At 47.3% G+C, this 25,664-nt stretch overlaps 1 protein-coding gene and 1 long non-coding RNA gene across 4 annotated transcripts in view; both read right to left on the bottom strand.

The window, feature by feature from the left end:
• DCHS1 (dachsous cadherin-related 1) overlaps positions 1-3,991 on the bottom strand; it is a 42,796-nt gene extending 38,805 nt beyond the window's left edge. Inside the window, exon 1 of the mRNA XM_068178971.1 lies at positions 3,612-3,991. The gene's annotated coding sequence lies outside the window, so the exon portion shown is untranslated. The remainder of the gene's footprint in view (positions 1-3,611) is intronic.
• Positions 3,992-15,972: 11,981 nt separating this feature from the next.
• On the bottom strand, positions 15,973-25,473 carry LOC137467470 (uncharacterized). Of its 3 annotated transcripts, XR_010995519.1 has the most exons (5): positions 25,351-25,473; positions 22,217-22,443; positions 21,752-22,009; positions 19,755-19,917; positions 15,973-17,276 (listed from the first exon to the last, which is right to left on the bottom strand). It is a non-coding gene; the product is annotated as an uncharacterized lncRNA (long non-coding RNA). The 3 variants fall into 3 exon arrangements; XR_010995518.1 differs by lacking the exon at positions 25,351-25,473 and having other exon boundaries at positions 22,217-23,348; XR_010995520.1 differs by lacking the exons at positions 19,755-19,917; positions 25,351-25,473 and having other exon boundaries at positions 22,217-23,342.
• Positions 25,474-25,664: the final 191 nt, after the last annotated feature.

Below are 25,664 nucleotides of genomic sequence, written 5' to 3'. Positions count from 1 at the left end.
AAGCGAACAATAAATCAAAAAGGTTGTATTACGAAGGATCTGCCCTCAGCTGGGAATGCCCGGGATAAAATCAGACCATGCTCATTGTTTGGGCTGGCACGGAGATCTGTGGGTGCCCCGAGCCGGTACCATGGAGGGCGGCGGCAGTGCCGTAGGAACGCAGCGACTCCCTCGGAGCTGCCAGCTGCTCCGTCCCACACCCTCCGCTGCTCACTCCCCTCCTTTGTCTCCTTCTCGCTGCTCCTTGCTGGCTCCGGCTCCTTCCCTCCCTTTCCCCGTAACTGCATTTCATTGCAGCAGTGGGGGAGGGACGCACAGCCAGCCGCAGCTCCTGCAGCACCGCAGCTGGACACGGCAGACACGCCGGACACCCGCCCTGTGCCCGCAGGCTGCCAGCCCCTGCACTGCCCTCCCCTCCTGAGAACAGCCGGAGTAACACAGCGGCCAAGGAGCTGCCGAGGAACACCGACCCCAACACCCGCTCAGCCCCAGCGAACGAGGCTTCGTGGTCTGCGGGGATGGCGGCAGCATGAGCTCACACTTGGACTCTCTTGAAAGCGTTTGCTGCTGGGCCCATAACCACACTCAGGAGCCGCTCATGTCAGATGCAGGAGCAAGAACCTCCCTGTCTTGGGGGATGGAGGTGGCTGGCAATGCCTAGTTTGGGGACTGAGAATATCAGCCCTTGACCAAAGAACTCCACAGTGGTGTTAACCCTTTCCAGGGCACATGATGGTATTTTTGGGTCCCCTTTCCCACCTTGGATTAGCTGTCTAGATATTTTTTTCCTGTGTAAATCCTGGGTTAGTGACAGAAACAAAATAATTTAAAAGTATTTTCTACTCATAAAGAAATGTTTACTTCAGTGGGCATCCAGTCTGAGGCCTATCCACACAGTATGAGGTAAATCCACATGCTCTTCTTGCACCCAGCAAGAAGCTGGGAACCCTCACAATGTCCTATAACATTAAGTCAAAAGAAAATACTTTTGCATGCTGCGATTTGGGAATCTGCACAAACTCAGTGGTCTAGACAGGTCTGCCTCTCTGTTGGAGCTAGTTTTAATTCCCCAGTTGGAGGGGTAACTGACTACCCCCAGAAAAGGCAGTGCTGGAGGAATGGGGTCTGAGGTAGCTTCTGTGATGAGACTGCACCATTCCGATGGTGCTCCAGATGCTCAGGTCATGGGAAGGGCCAGGACAGAGAGTTTAAAGCCTTGGCAGGAGCTTAAACAGAAAGAAAACAAAAAAAACCAAAAAAAAAAAAAAAAAAAAAAAAAAACAAACCCACAAACAAACCAAACAAAAAAAACCCAAAAAACCCCAAAAAAACCAACCAAACAAAAAAAAAGGTGTAGAAAAGCAGGTAGAGAGCCAAGATTCCCTGGGGCAACCTCAGTGACTAAGGACAAGATAGAGCTAACAGTTCTTAGGTGGTGTCTGGAAGAAATCAGGGCATAGACATGGGGAAAAGCCCACCTGGTTCCATTAGTAATGTTGCCTTGAGAAGCCAGTGAGCCTTTATGGACTGCCAGAGGGGAGAAGAGAGACTTGAAAAGCGAATCTGGGGTGTGTGAAGAGCAGCTGAGAGCACTAGCACAACCAGGGAACAAAAATTAGGGTCCCTGGGCTGGAAAACTGGTGATGAAAGCCTATAGAAGCTTCTTCAGTTCTATCCTCCCTGGATGCAGCTGAGTAGCTTCACAGCAAGCCTATCTTTCTGCAAAAGGTGGAACTGAACATTACTAGACTTCACCAGTCGGAGGTACCAGCCATCCCTGGTACCAGCAGACCCCTGTTACCATGAGGTCTGCAGGTTTGGGTCAGAGGGAAACAGCAGTGACCTCAGTGGATGCAGAGTCACAAATTCTGAACAGCTGCTTTCAGTTAGCAGAGCTCAGTGCAGGGCTGGCTTGGCCGGTCTGTGTAATGTGAGCCACACTGCCCTGCTCCCTCTCTGTCCCTCCCACCACCGGGCACCAAGATCCCTTGTGAAGAACGGCAGCAGGAGTCTCTGAAGGAAACTGCCACAATGAGAATCTCTTCACACAGGTCTTTGAGGTCCAGAGCCATGCTGACGAGGTTGACAGGAAGGGCAGCTAAAATGGAGCGAGCTGCAACATCCATCTAAGCCTAGAGCTGACAGGCTGGGGCACCAGGAGAGCCCAGCCTACCAGTAGCAGATGTGTGATATTTTGAAAGAAAAAATATATGGAATTACATTGGGACCACTGTGTGCACCCTTGCAGAAGGCAGCTTGTGCCTTCTGTCAGCCATGAGAAAGGGGAAGTGGGCTCCCAGCAGCCCCAGCAGAGGAGCTGGAAAGACGGCACCCACTGTGCATGCCACAAACAGATGTCAGAGTGCTTGCTGTGCGAAGGCTCCATGAAAGCTGCAGATGCTGCTGATGCCATACCCTAGGTCTGACATGAGAGACCATGACTTGTTGTGATGATGTTTTTGAGACTCCAGTCCAGAAGAGGAAGACTGTTTAATCTTTGCTGAGCACTGGTCACTGACCTGGAATATGCTTTCCTCCTGTACATTCCCAGAGATTCTCTCTCTCTAGTTTCAGATCATCTGCCCTCGAAACCATGCAATAGCCCTGACTTGCCTGCAGTGCAGCCTAGGGCTAACAACTCACTTCCAGCCTCTACTCAGCCTATCACTACCTACAGCCATCTCCGTGCCTCCTGGCTTTCCTACCATCTCCCACCCGGGCCTGCAGGACTGGCACCCTTCTGCTCGCTCCCAGCCCGGCCACACAGCCTCATGACCCTCCGATATGGCCCCGGGCAGTCAGAGCGGCGGTGGCACTCCTTTTCTGCGGATGCAGTTAAGTCCCTCCTGCATCCTTGTGAATCCCATTTTTGTGCCACACTGGGGTTCCCCGCGGGCTCTCCTGTCTCTCAGAACGCATCCCCCACAAAGGAAAGTCTAATGAAATATTTCCGCGCCGGAGCCAATTCCCACAGTCCCAGTCTCGGGACATCTCCGCGCTGCATCGGCCCCTGCCAGATTGTGTCCATCGCCAAGGCGCTGCGGGGCCTCGCCTGCTTCCCGTACACTGGAGCCCCCGGCTGTTGGGGCTCGCTGTCCCCCGAGCTCCGGCCTCCCGGAGCTCCCCAGCCGCCGGGCCCAGCGTCCGCTGCCGCTCCCTGTCCCCGTTCCTGGCGCTCCCGGACGTCCCGCACCGGGCGGCCTCGGTGCCGGCGTTCTGCCAGCCCCGCTCCCCGCTCCGCCCGGGCTCGCAGCCCCCGCCCGGCGCCTCCACGGTTCCGCTGAGCGCACTCCCCTCGGCGGGTCTGCCCTGCAGCGGCACCGTGAGCGCCCGGTCCCGTGCCGTGCCGTGCCGTGCCGTGCTGTCCCGTCCCGCCCGGCAGCCGCCAGCGCCGGAGCCGCCGGCGAGCCCGGTCCGGCCGCGGGTCCGCGGTGTTGCGCCGCCTCGGGCGCGTCCCCCCGTTCTCCCCCGCCCCCCCCCCCCCCAGCTCCATTGTCTCCGCGGCGGAGGAAGAACAAAGCGCCTGGTCCCGGTCCCGGTCCGGTCCCACCGTGCGACGTTGCCACCGTGCGGGGCTCCGGCAGGGGCCGAGCCCCGGCGCTAGGACTTACACAGCGCGTCCCGTGCCGGCGGCGTTCATATCCCGCAGGGTCCGGCCCCGCCACGACGTCCCGCAGCCTCCCCGCTGCTCCGGCGCCAAGGTCTCTCCAGTACCGCCGGCCGCTCCAGTGCCCCGAGCGCTCCGGTGCTCCCCCGGTGCCGCGGCCGCCCCGGTGCGGCCGTGGCCCCGTGGAGCGCTCGGCGGCGGGTCGGCGCTGGCTCGGAGCTGGCTCGGCGCGAAGGCTCCTGCTGAAATCCGACCCAGCGCCGCCCTCAGCCCCCCGCTCCCTCCGCCGCCCCCCTCCCCGCCCCGCACCGGAGCGCGCCGGCGGAGCGCGGCCTCGAGGCGGCCCCGGACGGGCGAGCGGGGGTGCGGGCGGTGCGTCGGTATGGCCGGGCTCCAAGGGGTCAGGGAGCAGGATCGGCACGGAGAGGGAGAAAGGGCTGGACCCGGGGTACAGAAGGATGGAAGGAAGCGGTGGGTGCCGGGAGCCGGAGAAAATGGGAAGGGGTTGGCAGGAGGCAGAGCAGGAGTGGGATGGGACAGGGCAGGGAGAGGGATGGGCAGGGGATGAAATGAGGCTGTGGGCGACGCTGGGGGCATGTGGGGACACGATCACAGGCCTCTTCCTCTCTACCGCAGTTGCTTCTTCAGCACATAACCCAGACCTTAAGTACCTGTGACCTCCCAACACCTTGACTCACATCAGGGCTCCTAAGATCCAGGATGGAAGATGCTCACTCAGTGCGCCTGTGCTACAAGGGATTGGGGCTCCACCAGTCTATGCCAGGGAAAAAAAAAAAAAAACAAGACTGATGACTGTCCAAGGCATCTCCACCAGCAGCTGGCTCCTCAGCTCGCCTTGGCCACTTGGGCAGTTTTTCCCTGCTCCAGACAGGTCTCAGCAGTTGATGTGTCTGTTGGAGCCATGCAGCCTCTAGGGCCAGTAACCACTGCTGGACCTTCTTTGATTTCTTAGTGGAGAAACTGCTGTTGATGAGGGTCTGTTGCTAAGATCATCTGCTAAAGGCCATGGCTCAGTGTGCTCTGAGATGGTCAGATGGTCCTTACAATCTTGTGCCTGTTCCAGTTTCAATAACTTTAGCCTTGACTTAGCTATCATGTCTCTGACAGACCTTTAATAACATTTTGTGTAGAGGACAACAGTTCTCAATTCCCATGCGTGAGAAATCAGGCAAGGAAGGTGAGAGACTGGCATGACTGAGTCAGGACCTGCTGGTCAAACTAAAGAGCAAGATGGAAACACACAGGCAGTGGAAACAGGAACAGGTATCCCAAGAGGACTATAGGGACCTTGCCCAGCTGTGTAGGGAAATTGTGAGGAAGGCTGGAGCTGACCTTGGTGAGAAATACAAAGAATTATAAAAAGAGTTTCTACAGGAATGTCAGCCAGAAAAGAAATGTCAAAGACAGTGTACCCTGCTGATAAACATGACTGGCAAACTGGTAACAAGGGACAAGGAGAAGGCTGATGGGTTCAGCCACGCTGGGCAGGATCGTTGATCTGTTGGAGCATAGGTAGGCTCTGCAGAGGGGTCTGGACAGGCTGGATTGATGGGCTGATCATCTGATGTACCACATTCAACAAGGCCAAGTGCTGAGTCCTGGACTTGAATCACCACAACCTCAGGCAGCATTCCAGGCTGGGAACAGAGTGGCTAGGAAGTTGGAAAAGGACCTGGGGGTGCTGGTTGACAGTGGTTAACATGAGACAGTATGTGCCAGGTGGGCAAGAAGGCTAAGGGCACCTGGCTTCTGTCAGCAATAATGTAGCCAGCAGGACCAGGGCAATAATTCCTCCCCTCTGCTCCACTCTGGAAAGACCCCACCTGGAGCACTGCTCCCAGCTCTGGAGTCCTCAGTACAGGAAAGACACAGACCTGTTGGATTGATCCAGAGAAGAGCCCCAAAAGTGATTAGAGATCTGGAGCGCTTCTCCTGTGAGAACATGTTGAAAGAGTTGGGGTTCTTCAGCCTGGAGAGAGTAGGCTCTGGGGAGATCTTAGAGCCCCTTCTAGAACTTAAAGGGACATTATGACAAAGATGGGGACAGACTTTTTAGCAGGGCCTCTAATGACAGGACGTGATGGTTAAAAAAATACAAAACAACCCAGTAGATTCAGACTAGGTATAAGGAAGAAATGTTTATGGTGAGGGTGGGGAAACACTCAAGGTCAGGTTGAATGGAGCTCTGAGTCACCTGATGCAATAGAAGATGTCCCTGCTCATTGCAGGGGGGTTGGAGTAGGTGACCCTTAAAGGCTCCTCCAACCCATCCCATGCTATGATTCTATTATTCAAACAATACACTCACCTTTAAGAAAGGGAATAAGGAACTCAGAGCACCACCAGTTTGTGAAGGTCATCACCACACCTGGAAAACTCAGGGACTGCAGTGTCTCAGAATCCATTTTTCTGACCATATGGAGAACAAAGACACAATCAGGAATAGTCAGCACAGATTAAGCAAGCACAGATCATGCCTGAGCAGCCCAATTAGCTTCTCTGACCAAATGATTGGCTGTATGGATGAAAGGAAAGCAGTGGCTGCAAAGTGCCTTGACAGCATTGACAGCTGCTCCCACTGAGTTTTAGTTTACAACCTGAGGACATATGGTCTGAGTGAATGGAGCATTGGGTGGGCTGAAGACTGGTTGCACTCTGGGCTGTAAGGGTAGTGATCAGTGACTCAATACAGAGATGGTGCCTAGCAGCCAACAAAATATACCAAGCACTGATTTAGAAGCCAGTATTGTTCAGTCTTTGTTGATACTCTGTGATGACAATGGAGTACAAGACTCCATGAGATGACATCCAGGAGTTGACACTAGGAGGGGTCACTGATATGTGGCTTTTTAGTCCAAAGAGGTGTCTAGAAATTCACAGAAAGAAATTAGCAGAAACCTCATGAAGTTCAATAAGGAGAAATACAAAGTTCAGCATCTGAGTCAGAATAACCCCAAAATTGCTACAGGTTGGGAACCATCTGGCTAAGTCACAGTCCTGCTGAAAGGAACATGAGAGTAGGGATGAGCATGGAATGAAGAGTCAGTAGGATGTCCTCATTGCAAATCAGGCAAACAACTTCTCCACTGCATTAGGAGAATGGTCAGCAGCAGACTGAGGGAGACAATCATCCCCCTTGAACCGGGATATTGTGAAGTCGTAACTGGAATCCACTGTCTCTCCCTGTTCATGAGAGATACTGAAAAAAACTGTAGGAGGTAGGCAGTGGTCTGGGACATCTGATCAATTTATAATAAGACACTGAAGAAGCTGGGCTCTCTTGGTCTGGTGATGCTTAAGCAGTAGGGCTGTTTAACAGCATCCTGCTGCTGCCTCAAGGACAGGTTACAAAGATGATAGAACCAAATGCAGACAGTAGCACAATAACAATGACCACACACCTTGAGAGATTCCGAGTGAAGATTAGAGACTGTTTTTTTCACTGGGGGAGTAATGTAGCACTGGAAAAAGATATTAATAGAGTAGTGAATCTCATTCCCTTGCAAGTTTCCAAGGCTGATCTGATCCATTATTGCTGATTGTCTTCACATAAGAGGTTGGATTATGCAATTCTGGACACCCCTGTCAACCACAGGACTGTCTACTATGAACTGATGAATTTAATCCCATTTCTGTTATGCTACTCCTTAATAACAGTTTTTTGCTTTTATGATGCCCCAGTCACCCTCCATACTCACAATACCTCTTGATGTTGTGTCACTAAGCTACTTTATCCAAGTATTTTTTTTTTCTGAGATCTTTACTGAAAAAAATTGAAATAGAGGAGCTCAAAAACTGGCCTTGAAAAGACTGTGCATTTCATGAAGCATAAAAATCCTAATTTACTTTTTTTTTTTTTGCCAGTCTTCCACATTTTAGAGTTTTCCTATTAATATCTGTCTTCTTCAGTGGAGTAAATATTTTCTCATGTGTTACTACTGCACTGCAGTTCAGATAGTCTGCTCAACTGAAAGGTTGATCCTGGCCCCAAAAAAGTCACTTATCAATGTGTCTAATATGCTATTCTGGCATAATTTGGCAAAATTAATCACAGAACATGCTGAGGTGGAAAGCATCCACAAGGACCATCAAGACCAGCTGCTGGGCTTGCACAGGACCATCGCCAAGAGTCACACCATGTGCCTGACAGTATTACCCAAATACTCCTTGAAGCCTCTGTTAGGCTGGGTGCCATGACCACTGCCTTGGGTTCCAGTGCCCAACCACCCTCTGGCTGAAGGACCTTTTCCTAATATCCAACCTAAACCTCTCCTGACACAACTTCAGGCCATTCCCTCGGGTCCTGTCACTGTCACCACAGTGTCTGCCCCTCCTCTGCCCCTCATGAGGAAGTTGTAGACAGCTTTGAGCTCTCTTCTCCAGCTGAATAGACCAAGTGCCCTTAGCTGCTCCTCACACGGCTTCCCCTCAAGGCCCTTCACCATCTCTTGCCCTCGTTTGGAGGTTCTCTAATAGTTTAACATCTTTCTTACATTGCAGTGCCCAAACCTGCACACTGTATTCCAGATGAGGCCTCCCCAGTGCAGAGCAGAGCGGGACAATCCCTCCCTGGCCTGGCTGGCCATGCTGGGCTTGCTGCCCCCGGGACAGGGATGTTCCCCCTGGCTGCCAGGGCACTGCTGTCTCAGATTCAGCTGACCAAGACTCCCAGGTCTCCTTCCACGGCTCTGCTTTCCAGCATCTAATTTCCCAGTCTGTATGTACATCTAGGATGCTCCATCCCAGGTGCAGAACCTGGCACTTTCCCATGTTGAACTTCATCTGGTTGGTGACTGTACTGTCCTCTAATTTGTCCAGGTCTCTTTGCAAGGCCTCCCTGCCTTCCAGGGAGTCAATAGTTCCTCCCAGTTTTGTATCAACAGCCAACTTGCTCAGTATCCCCTCCATGCCTTCATCCAAGTAATTTATGAAGATGATGAAGAGCACAGAGCCTATCACATTCCTGACATGTTTTCAAATTATCATTTTCCTTTAAAATCTGCTTTGAATCCTTTATACTACTGCAAGCAATCTGCATTTTCCTAGGTCATTCCCTTCGGTCCTTCCTTCAATACCGATGATTTTGTTAGTCCTCAGCCCCATGGCATTACCTCAGATCATCAAACAACCCTCCTCTCAGACTTGCAATGGTTCTCAAGTGCTCCCTCTACCTTTTGGTCTTCTAGTAAATTCTAGTTTACTAGATATTTTGGGAGCAGCTTTGCAAGAGCAGTGAGAACAGAGCCATATTACATGCTTGGACATCCAGAGAGGCCTTCCACAGCCATTCTGATGTGCATATGTGGACCGGTAGAAAGAGGTTAAGCTGAGCTGTGCTTTGTGAGAGCAACTGTGACACAGAAACAAGAGCAAAAATACAGTATTCACCTACTCAGGGCAGACCATTACTGGTCATCATATTTAATCAATGCTTTGGTGAACTTCCAAAACTGAAATAATATAGGAGGTGATAAAATATGGCAAACTGAGCCCAAGCTCAGCTGAGATGAGCACAGGAAACACACTCTCCACATGCTCCAAGAGTGCAGCAAACATGGTGGGATGCCATGATACCACCCCCCACAATGCTGCTCTGCCACATCACACCGACCCTGAACCCTGAATCAGGTACATCCCTACCCAGCCGTGCATGTTCCTGTCCTCTTCCCTCGCAGGTGGGAGGTGCTTGGGCAGTTTGGCACCTTCCTGCTCCATGGCAGCTTGCTCCCAAAGCAGGCAGTGGTCACCTGGCCCATGGCATGGCAGGACTGGGGCTCAGAGGCTTCTGCTTGTGCAGGCTGAAGCCTGGCTCCAAGTCCCAAACAGGAAATCCTTCTAGGATGTGCATAGGCTCTGATTCCCGGATGTTTGCAGCAAGCAAAGGCTTCCTCTATGCAGAATGGAGGTTAAAAATAAAATAAGGCACCTGCTAGTAACATACATGGCTGGGGCTGGAGGGAAAGTGAGGGGACAGCTCTCGCTGAGACAGGAGAAAGTGTTTTTCACGTGAGATCCCAAGTTTACCTCTGCTATTTAGAATTCCTTTAAAAACCATGAAAGGGAATCCATTAAATTCATGAACAGAAAAAGAGCTGCAGGATCATTTCACCTACAAATGGAGCTGGTACCTCAGCTGTTCAGCTCTGTATTCACAGCCAGGACAAGAGGAAATGCTCCTGTGAGCTGCTTCTGGGTCCAACCCAACTAGAGAGCTTTGAACCTCACAGTGGAAGAGTTCTTCTGCATTCCCTGCTTGTCTAGGTGGACACAGAGCTCCTGTCACACAAAGTTCTCTCAACAGGCATACATTCCTGTGCCATAGGGGCTGTTCTTGAAGCCCTGAAAGCAAGGTCCTCTCCCTGGGCTGCATGTGATGGATGCTTTTAAGGTAGAGCAGGTAGAATTCAATTTGTTGATGAGAATGTTTACACTCTTGGAAATTTGGTGAAGCTCTGGCAGGTGTTTTTTAAATAGCATAGTAGAGGCAGGTTTTAAACAGAAGAAGAAAGATCTAGGGCTGTCAGATGATTCATTCCCTTATCTCAAAGAGGCTTCAGTTGAACCCAGGAGCACCTGCCATACCTCGCAGATGTGCACCTAGCTAGTTCTAAAAGTCCACTCATAATGAAGATTTCATAAACTTGCCAGTCAATCTATTCAGTGATAAATTTTCTTTACTATTATTTAAACATTATTTCGTGTACGACCTGTCATGAACACTGGAAGTAGATTGTTCTCTTTGTAACTGTGCTTTACAAATCAAGGTGGTCATCATATCTTTTCACTCTTCTCTAACCTAAATTGCCCAGAGCATTTGATCTTTTTATATTGCATTTTCTGAACCTCTCATGGTTCCCTCTGGATGTTCACAAATTTCTCTGGGGTGCACTGGCACACAGTACAGGACACAGTCTGGCTGTGGGCCTGATCACAACAAAGCAGAGCCAGAAATGTTAGTTCATGCATCCTGCAAGTGATATTCCTGTTTTTACCACGTCAAATAATGTTATTTTGTTTTTACAATATGCCCTCAGCTGATTAATATTCAACCTAGAGGTGCCTATAAACCAAACCATAGAGACAGTTTTTCTCTGTCTATCTGTACAGTATATTGTTCATATTAAGCAGATAAACTTCCTACCAAGGAATAATAATAATAATAATAATAATAGTAATAATTTAAAATTTCTGTCAATGTTTTTAGTATCTTGACTAATGGTCTTCAAGGAAATATAAACTGACTAAACAGAAGATCCCAGAACAACAGGGAAATTCTGTTACTGCAGCATTAAGATGCAAACTTAATGGTCAATATTTATATAGACTGTAGAAAACTCAAAATGGCCAGAGTCATAAGAATGAGTTAGGATCCAAGGAACAAGCTTCCATGTGAACACCGTTAGTAAGATTTTAAAAAGTAATGATTTCTAAGGATCTCTAAGAATGAAAATTTTTAGTTGTTTCAATAATAATAATGTTTCAATCTAATAATAAAGGTGTAACAGGAGACATACCGTGGAACTGAAGTTATACAAACTGAAAGGAAAGAGCAGCAGTTCAGTGGAAGGAGGAATTAATCACTAGAATAACCATGAAAAAGACATAACAGATCCCTAGCAAAGTTGTACATCTTGGCTAATAAGGTGCTGGGCCAGCTCATATGGACCATGCTTTTGCCCAGAAAACTTGCACCACATGACCTCTGAGATCACTTCCAGCCTGGTATTCTCCAATTCTAGTAGTCTGTGGTCTTTCTCAAGAGGCAGAGTCTGTCCCAGAGCTTCTGTGATCTTTGTGATTCCCAAAGGACGTGGACAGTGCCATCCAGTCCTGGTGTCTGAACTGCCCTCTGACCCCGAGTGCTGCCTGCCCCATGAAACCCTGCCCAAAGCGATGGCTGAACTGTGCCAAACCAAGGAATCATTGTGTGAGGAAAGGGAACGAGATAAGGATGAGAAGGAAACCGTCTAATACATGTTCATCTGTGAGCTAAGACTAAACTGAAATCAACATTTCCAGAGGGTGAGCTGACTGAGACGAGCCCTGTGCTACTGACTGCTCTACTTCCTGGACTGGCTTCTTCCACTCTCCTCCTCCGAGATCTCTCCATCCACGTTTGCAGCAGGGTGACCTCATTTGGCAGCAGTTCTGCCACTGAGCGCTGACTGAAGCGCACCGCTCTCACCGGTGCCTCTTAGAAAGCTGCTTGCTGAGGCCTGGACTTCCTCCCTGGTAGCAAACAAGTCTCCTTCTGTTCCCTTGAAAATCAGCTGGGAGGAAGCAAGATGGGGGGGTGGTTTCCGAAATGCCGTGGATTGTGATTACAGACACAGCCTCAGAAACTGCGGGCAGGGGGCAGGGGGCAGGGGCTGCAGGGGAAATCCAGGGTATTTCTGCATGAGGTGACACATGCCTTTGGTGTTCACAAACAGGTACAAGCCTGAGAGCAAAGGACCCACTGATTCCGGTGAAAGGAACAAAACAATTTGTGAATTATCCCTTCCTAAAGAACATAGCTTTTGCTTTGGAGGAGTTTCCTATATATAGTGAGGTGATTATTTCAGAACGGAAAATGTTTTTTCAGGAAGGAAAGGCTCTGAGATCAGTAGAGTCAAATCTCACCCACATGCTGCCGACTCCATTGGACTCTTCTGCCCAGCAGCAGGGACTCGGGAGAACTCTGCAGGGGTGAGGGTACTGTCCATGAATTGCCCACTTGCACCAAATTTATCTTTGGTTCAAGCTCTGGTCTGCCATGGAATGGCATATCTGAAGTAAGAGCTGATGATTTCTCCAGGGAAAAACAATGCAGATGGCTTGACCTCCTTTTTCCTGTGACAAACCATGTTTATCATCCACAACTGTTGTGCACTGGGATGCAACGACACCCCACAAATACTGTGGACTGCAGAGGCCAACAGCAAACGGGAGCAGTGCCACACTGAGCAGACAGTCTGTGCAGAATGTGCTGTGTGCATGCATCAGATACCACAAATAGGATGGGGAGTTGTCTGTGGAGAGGATCATGAACACACACACACACAGACACACACACAGACACAGACACACACACACAGAGACACACACACACACACACAGACACACACACAGACAAACAGACACACACAGACACACAGACACAGACACACAGACACAGACACACACACAGACACACACACAGACACACACACAGACACACACACAGACACACACACACACACACAGACACACACACACACAGACACACACACACACACAGACACACACAGACACACACACACACACAGACACACACACACACACAGACACACACACACACACACACAGACACAGACAGACACACACACAGACACACACACAGACACACACACACACAGACACACACACAGACACACACACACACACACAGACACACACACACACAGACACACACACACACAGACAAACAGACACACACAGACACACACACAGACACACAAACACACACACAGACACACACACACAGACACACAGACACACACACAGACACACACACAGACACACACACAGACACACACAGACTCACACAGACACACACACACACAGGCACACAGACACACACAGGCACACACAGACACAGACACACACAGACACACACACACACACAGACACACAGACACACACAGACACACACACAGACACACAGACACACACACACAGACACACACACAGACACACACACAGACAAGGACCGCCAGCCCAGAGGAAGGCGGAATGAACGGGTATGGTGCAGCTCCATCTTGTGGGAGTTGCTGTCGGACACAATGCTATCTCAGGAATATTAATTATCTGTGGTGTAGCATGGCTTGTGAGTTCCAGACACTGACCAGTGCCTGTTAAACATATTGTGTTTGAGCTATTAAAAAAAATAAAAAAGAAAATAACAGATTGCTACTTTGCAGTTTAAAATACCATGATGCACATAATTTGACAAACATATGACCATTAAGTAACATCACATGATCCAATCCAAGTCACAATCCCAAAACATCCCCTAGGTTAAAAGTGCACATATGAGCCTACTATTCACTTTGAAAGTTACTCAGTCCTCCAGGTTAAATCCCAGCCCTGTTGCTCCTCCAACAACAGAACCAGGCTACAAACCACTACTTTGCTGATCCTGTTTTACACAACCTTACGGGCCATAACTGATGCAGAAGAAGAAAATTTGGCTTATGAGTCAATTTAATGATTTAATTATCCAGAAATAACTTGGGCCACTGAGAGATGCTGTGAGATGAGAGAAGGGACAGGTAATTCAGGGGGAATATAGAGATGTTATCCAAGCAAGAAGAAAAGGGATAGGGAAAACCTAAGCCCACATGGAGTCAAATATGGCAAGAGATGTGAAGTGCAGTGAGAGGCTTCTGCGGATATGTAGCAACAGGAAAACTAAGGAAAATATGGACCCACGACCAAAGGGAGCCAGCACCCCAGTGCTGAATGACATGAAACAGCAAACTCCAGGGATTGCAGGCCTCTGAGACCAAAGAAAGCAAGGAATATATACCTTCAGTGCAGCAGACTGACACAGGGACCACTTCTAACAGAGACCTGAAAGGATGCACCCATGGGTGGGGAGGGAGCTGGGAACTTCACAGTGAGGCCACTCGTGATTTTCTTTGAGGGCCTGTGATGAAGGGAGGCTCCCAACAGCCGGAAGAAAGCAAATATCTCTCCAGAAAAAGCAAATATCTTCCAGAAGAGCAAAAAGAAGGATCCAGGGAACTACAGGCCAGACAGTACAGGCCAGTCAGCCTCACCTCTGTCCCTAGAAAGGTGACGGAGCAAACCTTCCTGAAAAGCATTTCCAAACAAAAGAAAGCACAAAGGTGTTTGGGAGCAATTAGCAAAGGTTTTAGCTCAGCTGGTGAGAGTATGGTGCTAATAATGCCAAGGTTGTGGGCTCAACCCCTGTATGGACCATTCACTTAAGAGGTGGACTTGGTGATCCTTGTGGGTCCTTTCCAGCTAAGAGTATTCCATGATTTATAAAGAGAAAATTGTGCTCAAGTAACCCAATAGCCTCCTACAAGGAGATGATTTAGGGTAGGAGAGGAGATCAGCAGATGTTGGTGGCTCAGCTTCAGTAAGGCTCTAGTCAGGGAGAATAACCACAGTCACAATTCCTCAGTGATTTGGATTGAAAGGGATTTAAAAATCATCTAGCTCCAGCCCCCCTGCCATGGACAGGGACACTTTTCACTAGACCATGTTGCTCCATCCAAACTGGCCTTGAACTCTTCCAGTAACCAGATGGGTTAAACCCTTCTCACATCACCTTTATGAACCTGCATGGGATGATTTTTCTTCCTTTCATTTAAATTGAATGACACCTTAGATAACTGCAGAGAATGTCAGTCCCACAGCCAGTGCACAGAGTCACTGATTTTAAAGCCAGGGTGTTAGTTATCCTTTAAGTTTTTATTTTTTTCCACAAGGTGTAGTGTAATTTCATATTTAACATTTCAAAGTTTGTGATACTCTTCTCCTCTGTGATATTCTCTTTGATGACCAAGAACAGGGTCCTGTCTATCACTCAGGATGGAAGTCTTTGGCAGCCACTAATTTGCCACGGGGTCACAAGATCACAAAGCAGACAAGGTACAATTTCCAGTCTGTAGCATTTATACTTGCCTGCCTTACAAAATCTAAACACTTTCCAGAAGCTCATCAGGCAATACTATAAAACCTCTCTGACGGGCTCTACTGGCAGCGTCCATGAGGTGAGGGATACAGTAAGAAAGGTGTAAAAGCTGGGCCATGTCTGTAAATCAAATTATATAATGCCAAGTATCTTCAAGTAAGTCGATTTGCTTCCAAACAATAAATCCCCCTCACATGGTCTTTCTAAAAGAATCTAAAAGGTCAGAGAGTATTGAACCCTTATAACTGACCAAACAAGCCAGACATTTATTTTGTCAATTGATGGCCCAATCAGCACTCTGATTCCCATTCTGTATTTTTACAGTCTGAAATTGCAACCAGTTTTGCTTGTGTAGTTGTTGCTGTTGTTGAACTGAGGCTCAATACTCTGCTGCCCTTGGCTAAGACATCAGACTTCCCTGTATGAGGAACTACCTGATAAAGGTAATACAGAGAAACCTAGAATCCACAGAAATGAAGAGGCTGATTTCTGTACCTGAGAAGCATGTTGTTAACAGCAGGGGTGTAAGGAGGGTGTGGAAAGGCTCATTTTTCTGATGGAAACAACTGGAATTTAATTTTAATTTGATTCTTATTATTAATTGTCTCTGCATTCCAGAATGGACAAAATGGGCATACATAACTGCAACAATTGAAAATGGAAACAATTTTTAATCAATTCTACCATATTAGAAGTGAAACATTTGATATATAAATATATAAATATAAATATCCAATGCAGTAGATATATTTAGGGAAGATTTCTTAAAAAGTGTTTTGAACAATTACCAGTCTTTTAGATTGAATGTAACAGAATGAAAAACTGTCCTGGATGCAATCTTATAAAACAGACCAATTCAGATCAAAAGCAGGATATATAATTTAACAGCCTAAGTAATTAACAATATGAGCAACTTAACTAACTATGTTGTAAATTTCTGGTGACTGGAAACTTCTCAGTGAAAACATGTTTGTGAGGGGCTTTGCTTTGGGTTTCTTTTTGTTTTATTTTTTTGTTTGTGTTTTGGTGGGTTTTGTTTGTGGGTTGGGGATTTTTTTTCCCCTAATATATGTTACTAAATCAAGGAAAAGATAATTCAGTGAAGTTCTATGGCATGTGTTTTACAAAATGACAGTCCAATTCACAGTATTCTTTCTGTTGGTTTGGGATTTGTGACTGCTAGCAACTGCATCTCTGAGCAATTTATATCCTACAGTTCTGACGATAAAACCCACAGTTATATATGTGTTCAGACAGTAGATCTTATGATTACAAGACGTAATTAAACAAAAGGGTCAAGAAAATTCAAGGATTAGAGTTTTTCAAGGATAAGAATATTCAGTGTTCCATTATCATGGATTGCAAACAAAAAACCCCCAACCTTAATTATATGAACACATCTCTGCTATGTCAAAATCTACCCTCTTTTAGTTTAAAACCATTATTCCTTGTCCTGTCACTACAGGCCTTGGTAAAAAGTATCTTTGTTGTTCTCATAAGGCCCCTTTAAGTATTAAAAAGCTGTAACAAGGTGTCCTTGGAGCCCCCTCCTCTCCTGGCTGAGGTCCCCCAGCTCTCCCAGCCTGTCCCCACAGCAGAGGGGCTCCAGCCTTGGGACCATCTCTGTGGCCTCCTCTGGGCTCCCACCAGCAGCTCCACCTCCCTCCTGCTGGTCCCCAGAGCTGGAGGCAGTCTCACCTGGGCAGAGAGGGGACAATCAGCTCCCTGGAGCTGGCCCCAGAACCGATGGATTTTCTGGGCTGCCAGCACACATGGCTGGCTCACAGCCAGTGTTCCATCCACTGGTATCCCCAGTCTTGGCAAGACTGCTCTCAATCTCTCCATCCCCAGCCTCCACTGGTACTGGTGGTTGTCCCATTCCAGGTTCTGTGGTTCCTTAATGAAGGCAAAATATGATCTTAAGCAACTGAACATTCTGCATTCATCCTGGATCTGACAAACCTGAAAAAGTGTTCAAAGTAAAACAATGTGAGCAGGGAGCACAACAGTAGAGGAATCAGAAAAATCTGTGTTGTTTTTTAATCTGAGCAGGGAGGTTCAGATGACATTAGGAAGCATTTCTTTAACAGAAAGACTGGTCAAACACTGTAACAGACTTTCTAGAGAGATGGCCAATGCCCCAGGTCTGTGGCTGTTTAAGAGGCATTAGGACATTGCCCTTTATGCCCGAAAGCTTTAACTTTTGGTCAGCCCTGAACCAGTTGAGCAATTGGATTAGATGATCCTTGCACGTCCCTTTCAAGTGGAACTATTCTATTCTTATATAGAATAAGAATAATATCCTCTGGTTTCATTACTGTCAGCGTTGAAGGACTCTTCTTAGACCTTCCCAGGTCTGTTCCACCCCGTGTGCAGGTCTGCACTTAGAAAGGCTACATATCCAACAACACCCACCTGAGGAGCCCTGGGACCTGCAGTGGCTTCAGCAGCCTCTGTCACAGCCATGGGACACAATGAACATTATGCAGCTTTTAGAACTCCGTGGTTGTGAGAAACATTATCCTTCACCTGTATTACACACTACTGCAGATCTTTGTTTTTTCTTTGTACAATTGATTATTTCTCAAATAAAGAAACAAAGCATAAGGGTTAAGTGTTGTTTACAGAAAATTAGCACATCTCACAGCACTTACTTTGTGCCTGAGTGATTTTATGCATCACAGGTTTTATGTTCACTCTTGCTGTAGCCTGTAGCCTTGGAGACTGAGATACAGAGCCCATCATGCTGCAAAGTCACTACTTGTTGTACAAACACCACCTACAAACTTCATCTTCTCTTCTAGAGCAAATAATTAGTCACATAAATTCTTTGAAATTCTGCTCTTGAAGTCCTTGGAGCATGTTACTTAAGATTGCAATAACAAAATAGGTAAGAAAATTCTGCATTAATGATGGAGAGAAGAAAGAGGAAAATTAAACAAGGCAAAGAGAAAGAAGAGGTTATTTCCTATTTCTTTCCTGTGGGAGGAAGCAGAGAGCTCTTACAAAGAAACAACTGAGCATAGGAGGAGGAAAGAGTTTGAGGAATGACCTAAAACAGGTCAAATCCACCTGAAATGAAGGCCAAGGAAATAAGCCAAACTTTGAACCTTCTCATTTTAAATTAGGAAGATGGCAAAGTGAAAGTGGGAGGAACCAGTGCAGAAGGTGAAGGAGATCCTAGAAGTCTTTAAAGGCTGAGGATTTTCGGGGTTTAGATTGCAATGGAAGAGAAGGAGAAAATTAATCAAGGGTAGAGAATATCAGAGCATGAAGAGTCAGTGGAGACATGTGAGGCATGGCTGAGCAGAAAAAGAGAAAAGGTTGGCAGGGTGGATCTGGTGACAGCAACACCAAAAAGCTGAACACAGCACCGCTCTGAAGAGAAGATGAAAGGAAGCAGGGTAGAGGGAAAGGCAGCAATGGAGAAGCAGCAGTACAGCACTCCCCTGGAACCTGACTCAGTTCAAATAACATAAGTTATCAATTTAGACCTGAGAAATGTCAAATAAAAGCATTGAAGCTGCTAAAGGACTCAGGATGTAGACAGGGAGACCATGAAGGTGCCAGAGACAGATCCATTTCTTACAAAGTCCATTTCAGAAACAGCAGGAAAAAGCAAGGTGATATTAAAATCAGCAAAATGACCAGTTGAATAAGCAGAAAAGATGGAAGGAAATATTAATCTAATTAAGGGGGACAGAAGGAAGCAGCAGCTCGTGCAAATGGATGCAGAATTTAAATTTATACTTACCATGGGAAAACAAAAACAAGGCAGAGAAAGGAACTAGCAAAGGCAATGGGAACCACTAACAGATAAGGGTAACAAGATGGAAAAATAGCATCAGCAAGATGGGAGGAATAAAAAAAGTAAGAATGGCATATAAACAAGAACCCTCCCTCAAAGCATTTGAAAAATACTAACCAGACAGTTTTCATGGTAGGATCTCAGGGTGCACGACTGTACCAGAGGCAAAGTGCCTGATTGCAGGGGAAGGCATAAAAATTGAGACTAAACAGAATTTCAAGAATGTCTTCCTAAGGGTTTGTTAAACTATGGGAGAGGGCAGAAAAAATACTATAACTAGTTATAAGAAATTATAACTATGTATTAACAGTCCATAAAGCTACAAATTTATGAAAAATGTATAAAAAGCAAAAATCTTTAGGCATCACTCCAGCAAGGACACTTTCCCACAGGATAAGAACGTGCTCCATTGCTGCAGTCCCCCTTCATGTGACAGACTGGATCAGGACTGCACTGTCTATCAAGCCCTGCAGCTGCCAGTAAACTGTCTGCTCTGCACTGGTGGCAGAAAATTAAAACCTTCCTTGATGCTGCTTTCTCCTCTCAGAATAGAAAGTGCCTTCCTCCCCATTATGAAACCCATTCCCAGCCCAGAACAAAGGCTGGAAGTTTCTGGCAACTGCAGATCTCACCACAAGAAAGCAGGGGCCAGCACAATTTATACTGTTTCCTCCCTTGCCATCCATGTGTGGGGCCCCAAAGTGATGACATTGTGGCTCAGATGCTATAAGGCCAAACTCATAGACCAGAGACTCCCTGGAGACTGAGTAGATGTCTGTGTCAGGTTAGGAGATCCTGGAAGCAGAAATAACAGCAGGATGAAACTGTGAGAAGATGTTGCAGAACTGGGAGCCAGGACACTGGAGAAGGACTTTGTTCTAGTCCTGTCCATCTAAGCCTCCTGGGAATAAATGGGTATGTGTGATTCTGGTTTAAACATCATGTGGATGGGGAATTCTAACTTGGGGAAAGCAGCACTATGTCTGCTGACAAACATTACAATACTGGTGATCTTTGAAACATCAGAAAGTTGGTAAGAAATAATGTCAGCTGCCAGCAGAGTAGATGCATCATGTAGCTGGGAGCTTGACAAAATCTGCTCACAGTCCAAGCACAGATTGTATTTCATTTTCTGAAAGTCTTGTTGTAGATCCATACTAGTCCATTTTACAACCGTTTTACAACTGAAGAGTCTCTGTGCCCTCAATCTCTGAATACAGGGGAGACATCAAATCACAACTCCTTTCAACTCCTAACCAAGAGGGGTTTGAAATGATGATCCCAGAACACTGACATTGTGCCAGTAATCATTTTTAATGAAATAAATGTAAGTAATGCCAATCCTTCTTGCAGTTGAACTAGATGATTATTGGTCTCTTTCAACTGTTCTATTCTATTTTTCATATATGCTTCCAAGCACCTTTTGGTCTAACTGTCTCATGAAAGTGGAACCTCTGCTTTGTCGGTCACCTAATGCAATCACTAATTCGTTTAATTCCTGCTTTCCAGGACACAGACACCAATCTGTACCCATGAAGTGCTCTGTGGCACTCTCCTGGAAACAGCCCTATGCTGACAATCATCTATTGGAAAAGCAGCAACAGAGTTTAAGTCAGAAGTTGATTAACCACTGATCAGTGTTTAATCAGCTCTTCATGTACTACTGACAAATGTCTCACTGACATCACTTACTTCTCTCCAATGTGTCAAAAAATCCTTTTTTTTCCTTCATGCTTTTCCCCTTGGAGGTATGAAACTTGATCTTATCCCCATTTTACAGACAGGGAATTGTGACAGAGGTGAGGAGGAAACAATAGAAGAGCCAGATTTTTGAAAGCTTTCAAGTCACCAAAGAAACTGTGAAACAGTCAGTGTGTAACTTGTGCATTTGGAGAGAATAAGGCAGGGTCTTTATCTTTTAAATACAAATGCAGCTCTGAGAGGCTTGAATCTGCTGATCAAAGCACCTGCAGGAACAGCACCCCAAAAACCAGGTCCCTAAACACAGGCATAAAGGTTACTTTTGGAACTTCAGCTTCCCTCAGTGGAAGTTAAAGGCTTCTGTGTTGCTCAGTAACTCTTTGAAAAAAGTCCACACTGTGCAATAACTCAAACTGCAGTTCAGCCTGTACAGATGAAGCTTAGAAAAGCAGACCTAGAACAGAGGCTGGACAGAGTCAAAGGAATAAAGTAGGAATTTATTAAAAGGGCTTTAAAGGATACACCTTGGGCAGTACAAGAGCCTGACCATGGCTACACCCAAGATGGACTCAGAGTCACAAGTTCTCACACTTTTATAGGTTTTGGTCCATTTCCATATTGAGGTTAATTGTCCAGTTACAGCTCCGGGTTATGAGGTCCCATCCTCCCAGATTGCTCTCCTCCATTCCCTCTAGTTTGCACTTTTTGGGGCTGAAGCTGCAGCGGTTTCCTTGGTTTTGGAGCTGGAAAAAGATTATTCTGTGTGACTGAACTGCGAGGAGAGCTGCTGACACTTTAGATGAAGTTCAGAGTTATACACTAAGGCAGTACAGAATCTGGAAAATATGAAATCTAAAAATTAAGGCATCACAGAGAGAAAAAGTAAATTGATCCAGTGTTTCAAGGTCTCTGAACAGCACAGACATACCTGCAACACAGCAGTACATGCAGTGTCAGTTTATCAGGAGTACCATGCTATGAGTACAATCCATGTTTATTCACAAAATGCAGAGAATCACTGAATGTAAATGCAACAGATATATTTAGTAATGTGTCCTTAAAATAGAGAAAGCAACAGGTAGCACAGGAGCTCTGTGGTACGGGAGCAGATGAAGAGTGCTCCCACTGAGCAGGTGGAGGCAGGTGGAGCTTGGCATCCCTTGATGTGGAGCTTGAGAGTGTCCTCCTGCAAAAAGACATAATTTTCAAAACTCTAGTAATTTCTCCGAAATTGTTGATTCCAGCAGTGCCTAAAGTCAAGCTCTTGTCCTTCAACATGAACTGGATATCACAACTTCAGGAAGTTCTAAATTACTAACGCGTAGATTTTAAAAGACCACAATATTGCATAAAATTAAAAAGGGAAGCAAAATATCCTGGGATAGCAATGTACCTCCACTGGTGGTATTCCAAACAGGCATAAATTACATTTCTTGGAAATGTACATTGGCTGTAGAGTTAATGGCAGTCATCATTCCCTCTGATAATGTGTGGCCAACCCTTCCATTATTCTGTCCAGGGCTGATACTGTAGAACTGAACAATTTCACAAGACATGTCATTTTCATCCTATAAATATCAGCACACTGGTACTTGCCCCTGATCTTCTGGTCCAAGTTCTCTGCAAAACAAGAACAACAGAAAAACAAAAAGTCCATCTTCAGCATTCTTGTTTGCCACATCTCCTCAAGTGCTGATTTACAAATCTATGTCATTATACCACCAGTGCAAAACCTATCCCTCTAGGCTAGCATTTCAGCACATCCATATCTCACTTCCTCCTCCTCTACTGCAGTCTCCACAAGGCAATAAAACAAACCATTCTTGAAAGTCCTCACAACTGTTTCCTGCACTTCCTAACTTCTGTGACAAGACAGAGGATGATTGTTTCTTCTCTCCACTTCTGACATCACTGCCATTATATCTAAGGATATCTTCTAAAATTCCTATCACTCTTTTTAATGGAGACAAGATTCCAGTGAACATCAAAGAATGAGAAAATCACAGTTTTTTCCTGGACAGTGAAGGGTTGTTTTGGAGATGTTTACATTCTTAACAATGACCAGGAAGCAAGTCTCCTGTGACCGAGTTCCTGTGATTGCTTTCAGTGATCAAGGCCAGGTGGATGGGGTTTTAAGCAACTGGGTCTAGTGAAAGATGTCCTTGCTTGTGTCAGAGGGGTGGACTAGACGATTCTTAAAAATCTCCTCCAACCTAACCTATTCTGTGATTCTGTGATCTTATTTTATTACTCACAGCCTTTTTGATGGCACAGATGTATTTTGTGCAGTGTTTATACTGTACACTCACGACCTCCATGTGCATAACTCACAAGTTGTGTTGCTTAGCTCTGTATTTTACTGCCCTTAGCCAGATAAGGTCTTGCCCCATCACTGAGGCCTCTCTGTGACATTACATTACAATAAAATGATTGAGATCTGAAGCTCAAACCATATGTTCTCCCAGATCAAAATTGTACCACATTGTCCTGGACTGGCAGATGAATCCAGCCCTCTACTCTTGCAGTAATGGGGAACAACATCCATAATGCTACAACCAAGTATTTTAGGTAGCAATGCTTCGACAGCACAGCCCTCCTGCTCAGGAACATACAGATCTGTAACTGTTTCCCAGGTGCAAGCCCATCCAGACACCATGCTGATAATAACTGATAACCTTTAGCTTGCACCCGGGTGGTTGAGAAAGCAGAACAGGAAAGGGAAAATGCTTATAGAGGATCAGAAGCACACGTCTCGTGTTGGTGAGTCAGCCCGTAGAGAGACTCAGACTTCCTTGGTTCACCGGGAATTGAAGTGCCTTCACCCTGTAGGTAGAGTGCCCATCTATGGGGACAACACCACCCATTCTCCCCTGTCCTTGAGCAGTGCTGGCGTGTCCCTCCCAGGCTGGGCAGCCTGGCTGTGACTCTCTGGAGTCTCCCTGCTCCTCCTTTGGGGTTCTCTAACGTCTGCTCTGAGGTCAGGCGGGCAGGGCCCCCTCCCAAACACAAGGGACTATAGATAGCTGCTGCAGCAGATGCTTTTCATTGTGCACCTCCCCCTCTGCACCCAGTGTGGGTGGGGGCAGCATGGGCCCCCGTGCTGCCCTGCTACGTGTTTTCTGTTATTTGGGGTGAGCTGCGCATTCCTCACATGGTTTGAATGTCATGTGGAGCCCTGGGGGATCCTTCGAGGAGTGGGACACACAACAAGAAATCTGGAGGAGATTTCTACCTATGACAGCAATCAGGCCACAAAACACCTTTCCAAACTATGAAGGACATAGAAACAAAAGTCCCATCTTCTTTCAAATGACAGCCTGATAAAGTTGTGAGTGATTACAGGATTTTGTATCTGTGACAGCTAAGGATCAGACACTCACAGACCCAAGAAGGGCTGCACACTGCCTTCTCATCCTTTAACGTGGAAATCTGACCCACACTCCCCTTCTGGAGTGCAAATGTGGCACCTTGTTGTACCTTGTGTGTGGTACTAAAGGAAAGTAAACTCCCAGACTGCTCTGCCCCCATCCCCAAAACAATTTGGGTCTGTGGTAAACCCAAGATGCCCAGTTCATGTTTCAGTGTCAGCTCAGAGTTTCCATAGAATATTGTTATGGATATAGAAACACAGGACTGAAAAGACTTCTGGGCTGGCTGGAGGCACTGACCTCAGTGGCCGTTCCCAAGCTTGCTGCCATGCATTTTATTCCACCACAAATTTCAGGCTGCTAGTGTAATTGGAAATCCTGCAGGTTCTGAAGGGCCAGCAGGACAGGCTAGCATTCTCTGTAAGTTTTAACCTGTAACTAAAGCAAAATATAATTTCCAGATCCATAGCTCTGCTATGACAAGAACAACAAAATCATGAACAGTTAGGAAAAGGGAACTCAAAGGAAAGGGAGCCTTCATGCCTGCAGGAACAGAACACCCATGTAGAATACAAATACAAATACAGGAGATCCCGTAAGGTTCTGCATCCAGTGCTGTAACTGTGGCCACTGTGCTGGCTACCTCAGAATCTGCCAGGAATCACCTGGAAAGCAACACTAATAAAATACATGTCAAAGAAACACTTAATGTGGTCGTTGGTTAAATCTAGCACTGGGCCGAGGACTGAGCCTTATGGTCCCAGTAATAAATATACATACTGACCACACACTTTAAAAGTGACACTTTGAGATTGCAATTTATTTAAAACAAAATACACTAATTTGTGGGTTGCAAGATATGTAGAGACACTGAATAGAACAATGGCTGAATAGACTGAATAGACTACCACTACCACTGCCACTGCCAACAGACTACCACCGCTCTCTGTAACTCCCAGTAAAAATCCCGCACAGCAACACTCTCCACGGCCGCCACAGACGCTCCTCCGGCCCTGCCCACCTGTGCTCAGCACACCAGCCTGGGAACGCAGCTGGGTCCGCGGAACAGCCGGGCACTCACCAGTGCCACCCCGCCCCAAGCGCAGCTCAGGGGCAGAGCCCAGCCGACCCGCCAAGGGTGCCCCTGCAGCCCGCTCACCGCGCCGGGGCCGCCCGGTGCCCGGTGAGCTCCGTGCCCGGTGCCCGGTGAGCTCCGTGCCCGGGGCGTTCCGTGCCCGGTGCGTTCCGTGCCCGGTGCGTTCCGTCTCTCTCCCGACGAGCGGCGCCGCCCGAGGCCCCCGCACCGGTGGGAGGCACCGGCGGCGCCGGGGCGGCCCCGCGCGGGGGCGCGCGCTCCGCGCTCTCTGCGTCCGGTGGGCGCTTCCGCTTCCGGTCGGCGCGGCGTGCGCAGGATGGGCCGCGGGCGTCCTGGCGCTGTGAGTGACCCCCGGGCCGTGAGCGACCCCGGGCTGC

Source organism: Anomalospiza imberbis, chromosome 2 (genome assembly GCF_031753505.1).
Source record: "Anomalospiza imberbis isolate Cuckoo-Finch-1a 21T00152 chromosome 2, ASM3175350v1, whole genome shotgun sequence".
Classification (NCBI taxonomy): Eukaryota; Metazoa; Chordata; class Aves; order Passeriformes; family Viduidae; genus Anomalospiza; species Anomalospiza imberbis.
The sequence above is the reverse complement of the archived record's forward strand: the minus strand, read 5'-3'. Positions and strand labels throughout refer to the sequence as shown.